The sequence below is a fragment of the Octopus bimaculoides genome, chromosome 9 (assembly GCF_046866305.1).
Source record: "Octopus bimaculoides isolate indiv1 chromosome 9, ASM4686630v1, whole genome shotgun sequence".
Lineage (NCBI taxonomy): Eukaryota > Metazoa > Mollusca > Cephalopoda > Octopoda > Octopodidae > Octopus > Octopus bimaculoides.
This window is the reverse complement of record NC_142936.1, coordinates 8000467-8007274: the sequence shown is the minus strand read 5'-3', so window position 1 is coordinate 8007274 and position 6808 is coordinate 8000467. Positions and strand designations below refer to the sequence as shown.

The 6808-nt window shown below is 38.3% G+C and overlaps 1 long non-coding RNA gene across 1 annotated transcript; it reads left to right on the top strand.

Annotated features, from left to right (window-relative positions):
* The first annotated feature begins 547 nt into the window (after positions 1 to 547).
* Positions 548 to 5892, top strand: LOC149133975 (uncharacterized). Its single transcript, XR_016242977.1, has 3 exons — positions 548 to 765; positions 2106 to 2255; positions 5464 to 5892. It is a non-coding gene; the product is annotated as an uncharacterized LOC149133975 (long non-coding RNA).
* The last annotated feature ends 916 nt before the right edge of the window (positions 5893 to 6808 follow it).

The window sequence follows — 6808 nt, the reverse complement described above, 5'->3', positions numbered from 1 at the left end:
TTTATATTTGCCGCTGATAATAATAACAATAATAATATCTATATGAATATTCACTTCTGAATATTTACTCCTCATATATATATATATATATATATATATATATATATATATATATATATATATATATATATACAAACACACACACTTATATACATGTGTGCGTGTGTGTGTGTTGATGTGTGAGACAAAACACATGTATACAACATTTTGGTTAAGTTGTAGAAAGGAAATTTAGCGGAATACGTTGTTTCATTAATGTTCTTCAGTATAATTATTATCATTGATAATTGTAGTAGTAGTAGTAGTAGTAGTAGTAGTAGTAGTAGTAGTAGTAGTAGTAGTAGTAGTAGTAGCGGCAGCAGCAGTTGCCCTTGATCTTATCACCATCATCATCATCATCATCATCATCATCATCACTGTCATTATCAGAAATCAACAAAGATAACATTAAAAGGAACAAACAGGTAAATCCTGCAATCGCTAAACAAAAACAACACAAAAGAAACAAAATCAAAAAAACGAAACATTAAATAAATAAATTAAATAATAAATAAATACCAGAAAAACAGGTGGTTTAAATCTCAAACTAAATTCCTTTACACTAAACATCTATTCAACATACGACAACGGCTGAATCTTCATCTTTGTAATTGTAACCTCTCAAGATTGCTTTGCTTCTCTGATAAACCATGAATTCCAAATTAAGATCTACATTCTGTGTTTTGGTGTTATGCTTCACTATGGTTTTGGCGTCAGAACGACAAGGTATGCATTTATTGTTTAAGTTTGCAGTCATTGCTTGTATTTAAATCCAGCAAAGATTTTGGTCCTTTTAGTATGTAGTAATGTGCTTCTAATAACCCTGTCTTGGTCCCTTTATTTAATATCCATGTAATATACTGGGTTGTCCGGAAAGTTCGTGCCGATTTATAGTAGCTTACCTTTCGACTTATTTGCCATGAAACCACCTCGATTCTGGGAAGAGGGTATTTTAACAAAATGGTTCATATTTCGTTGATTAAAAATGTAATGGCAAGTATTTATTGACCTTTTTCTTTCATTTAAAAATCGGCACGAACTTTCCGGACAACCCAATATATGAGACAGGTGCAAATATGACAAATGTTTGTATGTGTGTATTCATAAATGTATGTATTAATGTTGTTTTTTACGTATGTAAATATGTATGCATGCATGTATGCATATGTCTATGTATGTATGTTTGTTTGGATTATCTCGTTCAGCTCCCTCCTCAGTATGCAAGTCTCCACAACGTCAACCTAACTATCTTTCGGAATACTCCAAAAACACTTTCCCGCCAAAATCACAATTACCACAAACTAATAAACATACACAACATAAAAATATTATATTCTGCAATTAACAACTTCGAACCACCTAAAACTTTCTAAAGGTAAAAAAAAAAAAAACGAAACCACACACACAACAACAATTGCAAGTTCAGAACTTCGCCCTCTCCTCTAAACGGAAACTGTATCACAGGTCATATTGTCGATAGCACAACTATAGCCACGAACGCTATACTACGTAATACATTCACATATATAAAGTTTACTGCAAACCATTTCAAATTGTGATACAACTGTCACACGCATGTTTCGCAATCTAAACAGGAAACAGTGATACTTCAGTATCTAAACATGTATGGACAATAAAATCAAGGAATACTCCACTTTGCATAAATTTGAAAATATTGTTGCACGCACAACTATACGAAGAAAATAACAAACCCCGCCAACTTTGTACCAATGAATCCTAGCACATTCCTATATTTAGAAACACTGAATTGAAATATATATATGGAGAGAGGGAGAGAGGCAGAGAGAATGAGTGAATAATATAAATAGTCTCTACCTGCAAACACAAAAATTTTCAAAACGCTAAAACATTTCAAACCAATAGTTTTCAATAAAAACACCAGTATATACGGACTTACACTTTTATACATATCTGTATTCATATACTCATACATACAGGCACACACATACATACACACACACACACACATTAAATAAAACAAACTTCTAAATCACACACACAGTGCCACGCCTGTTAAACTTTTCTGTATTTTCTTTTCATTCTAGATTTCACAGCTCTTACGCTGCATACATCCTACACTAAATGCTATGCCTCCTGTTGTAAATTAAATATAAGGCACTTGTCAACCAGCAGCCTGATGTGGTTTTGTCATAGATTGTGTTTATCTATAATATTGAAAAACACCGATATCCTAGGTAAATCCAATACAATTCTACATTTCCCTTTTATGTCCACCTTTCTTCCTTCATATTCTTCTAATTGTTGTTGTTGTTGTTTTACATGTTTCATGTTGCATTGATCATCTTGTTGTTGATTATGTTGCTATTGTTAAATTATGTCGCTGCTGTTTGGCGCATAGGTCACTGCGAAGGAACAAATGTCTTGTTTTGTTTTTTTAAAATTTCATCTTAGTCAAAGCGCAAGTGTGGCAGTGCGGTAAGAAATGTGCTTCCCAACCACACTGTCTCGAGTTCATCCCCATTGCGTGGCACCAGGGGCAAGTGTCTTCTACTATAGCCTCGGCCCGACCAAAGCCTTGTGAGAGCATTTGGTAGACGGAAAATGAAAGAACCCCGTCGTATATAGATGTGTAGTGTGCGTGTTTGTCCTCCCCTGCCGCTTGAAAACTAGTATTGATGTGTCTGCATTCCCATAACTTAGCGGTTTGACAAAAGAAACCAACAGAATAAGTACCAAGTTTTAAAATATAATAAGCACTGGGGTCGATTCATTCGACTAAAATTCTTCAAGGTGATGCCCCAGCATGGCCACAGTCTAATTACTGAAACAAAAAAAAACCCACAAATAAGGAAGAAAGGCAGAGCCTGTGCCTCTATAATTGATTGGAAGGTGGTAATGAGGACGATATCGTAAAACTGAACACCGAACCCGAAGGCTTACAATAGAGACTCTTCTAAAGACACCCAAGGTGCGAGGTGGTGGTATACAACGGGATGAGGGGTTAAGTCTACTCGAATACCACGCAAGTAGGTCTTCACGGGATTTGAACTCAAAACCGCAAAGATGCAAGACAAGACATTGCACAACATTCGTTTAGATGTTCTTACAATCCCGCTAATCCATCGCCCTAAATTGGTAACATTTTTTATTGTCGACCCCGAAATGGTGAAAGGTAACGTTTACCACGGTGAGACTTGAATTCCGAGCTCACACAATTGGATTGATTACTGCAAAGCAGTTGATTCGATACAATAAAGCCTCTACCATTCGCTATTTTCCAACTGTGATCATTCTATCTTTTCGCAAAGATTTTTTCCGACTACATTTTTTGAAATGGTTCTTACTTCAAATGGTGTGATGTGATCTTGACTGCTATTTCTAGCATGTAGAGAGACAATGTTGATATTTTCATGTTGGCTGCTGCTATTTGTAATATCGTTATTGTTGCTGCTGCTTGGTCACCAGATCAATCCTCAATCATAGTTCAATGAGCAATAATAGCATTCCGACAGTCGCGTATTTTACTCCCCAAGAGAGATACAACTGAAGCTTATATTATATTCATGCGCCCTCGATATTCATTCTCATACAATGTCCTTGTGACATCTGACTACTTCTTGTGAGCCGAGCAACTACCCAAAGACAATCCCTCCTCTCATTCTTAATGTTAGTCTGTTCCGTTATTGTTGCTGTCTGAGCCTTTGTAACTGCTGTCGCTGTTATTCATAATGTTGATGCTGGATCATTGTTCTTCCTATTGTTTACGTTGCAGTTATTGCTAATGAAGAGGCGGCGGTCTGACAGAATCGTTAGCACGCCGGACAAAATTATTCGCGACATTTCTTCCGGCTATACGTTCTAGGTTCAAATTCCACCGAGGCTGACTTTGCATTTCATGCTTTCGAGGTCGATAAAATAAGTACCCATTGAGCACTGGGGTCGATGCAATCGACTTCCCCGCTGCTCTGAAATTAGAGGTTGATGGCCGTCCTGCTCCCGCTTCGTGCTTCACGCTTGTCCGACCATTTTTAAAAAACTTGATCTACTCATACACACTTCTACGCGGTAGACCGCTGTCCTCGCATTGTACTGAAAGCCTACGATGAATTTCAGCTCATAACACACCTTCAGATCAGAGGAATCGGATCATTGCTCTCTATTCTTCCTCGGTGGTCACAATGCCAGAGGAGCGGCCCTGTTTACTCTATAAGGTAACAAAGAAAACTGGGACCACCAAGATCAAACCACGGTTACATAACCTTTAAGCATGCCAGAAATCCCTAGCTTGGCAGTTCTACCGGTGGGCACTGCCGGTTCGAGATAAACTCTACAGGTACAGAAGTGCTGTCAGACGGACCTACCTGCCCGAGGTGCGCGCAGAGCGACGAAACCGTTCTGCACACACACGTCCAGTGTTCTTGCATTACTGACTTATGGAGTCATGTTGAACAGCTGTTATCACGTGTAGGACGGATCCGGCTATCGGCCGAGTCCGTAGTGAAGATCGATCCGCCGCTTTCCTTCGGTCCGAAAGGGCAGGCAATTTTCCTCTGTCTGTATGGTGGACCAGGTTGAAAGAACTGAAGACAAACACTTTTCTCTTCGGCCAATCACTCAACTTCTTCAAATTTCATTTGGTAAGGAAGATGAGGGTGGGGAGAGACGTGCTGCCTCCCATTACATTTGCTAAAAGGTGGGTAAATGTAGCGAAAACGGCACGTGTGAGTGAACCTACTCTAATAATGCGCCTGTAGGCGAGTGAATTTGAGAGGGAGACGGGTGCACTTCCCAGATGCCCTCGAAGCGTCGACTGGTTCAGGATTGGTGGGATACCTGGGATAACCTCAGGTGATCACCTCCCCCACCCACCCTATTGGGGAACTTTCATTGTTATATTCTTTTGTTGGATATCATTGTTATTGTTTTGTGTACTCGCTGTCCCTGTGTAAGATCCCTACTGTCTATGTCTACTGTATCGTCCCCTAGTGGCTAATAAATGAAATTATTATTATTATTATTCACGCCGGGCAAAATGCATGGCAGCATTTCGTCCATCTTCACGATGTGAGTTCAAATTCCGCCGATGTCGACTTTGCCTTTCATCCTTTCGAGGTCACTAAATTACATACCAGCTGAGTACTGGTGTCGATGTAATCGACTTCACCCCACCCCCATCAAATTTCAGGCCTTGTACATATAGTAGAAAGGATTATTATTATTATTATTATTATTTCATTGATGTATACTGTGTACATTTCCTATTTACGACGTATGCTTTCTACAATCTATTTAATTATCAATTCATTTTATTTTATTTTTCTATATCATATCATTGCATTTAAATGCCCACATTTTGTCTGTCGTTGTGTCGTCCTCCTCATCCGTCACCCAGGTGGCAAATAGAAATTGTTGTTGTTATTGTTATTATTATTATTATTTCAGGTTAACTAACGGTTGCGTGTACCAAAATGACGTAAGATTCAGTAAAAGCCTAAGATCTATAAAACTGTAATGAAGTGATGGTTTATTGGAGTAAAGGAAATGAAATTCTAAAGCCCCCAAAAATTAAATAAATAAATAATAATAATAATAATAATAAATTGTTATCAATCTTTTAGTGAAAGTATAGTTTTCGATGGATGGCTAACTGCGCATATGGCAATGTTCCCATGTACAGAAATCTATTTACAATATTCTTCTACTTAATCACCTGGCCTGCTAGAAATAGCAACCAAATTTCCCTCTTAACATCCCTTAGTTTTTTCAAGGAAATTTAGGATGACACATTAATAAAGCCTCATATATAGTAAGTCTGAGAAAAAAAAGGAGAGTGATGTGGCATTTTTTTTAACGCAAATAAATGTATTCGAATCACAATAAACTTGTCTGTACATAATCTTATCTGTAGTGATAAAATATGCACAAAGATATACAAAAACACATGTACTCTGATAGACTGATTAGTTATGGATAACTGGATCCGTTCAGAGAAAGTAAAACATTGAGAAAAAAAAAATTCTGTTATTAAGAGTTTGGATAATGAAAGACAATAAGTTGTGGAAAAATCGCTGCACGCAACACATTGGATAAAGAGGAGCTCGTAGAAACAATGGGTCATGTGTAGAAAAACTGTTTCAAGGACACACTGATCGCTGAAGAGAGACACGGTTACGAAGGAGGTTATATGTAGAACCAATATACAAATTTTTACTCTGGTGGACCCCGGAAATACCAGTACGTTATTGAGGAAGGGCCTATGTATAAGTCTGTTATTGTTAGGGTACCGTGAGATGTATGACTACCAAGTACGGCTTTGGACAAGCACAAGGTTGGAAATTGTCTTGGATTAAGGTCAAGTCCTGTATATTTATGTGTATGTATGTATGTATACATGAATATAAGCAATTGACAGAACAATTTAATAGGGATTGAGGTCAAGTCCTCTGAGTGGTTGGCGTCAGGAAGGGCATCCAGCTGCAGAAACTCTGCCAAATTAGATTGGAGCCTGGTGTAGCCATCCGGTTGCACCAGTCCTCAGTCAAATCGTCCAACCCATGCTAGCATGGAAAGCGGACGTTAAACAATGATGATGATGATGATGATGATGATAGGTGTAGGAGTGGCTGTGTGGTAAGTAGCTTGCTTACCAACCACATGGTTCCAGGTTCAGTCCCACTGAGTGGCACCTTGGGCAAGTGTCTTCTACTATAGCCTCGGGTTGAGCAAAGCCCTGTGAGTGGATCTGGTAGACAGAAACTGAAAGAAGCCCATCGTTAATATATATATA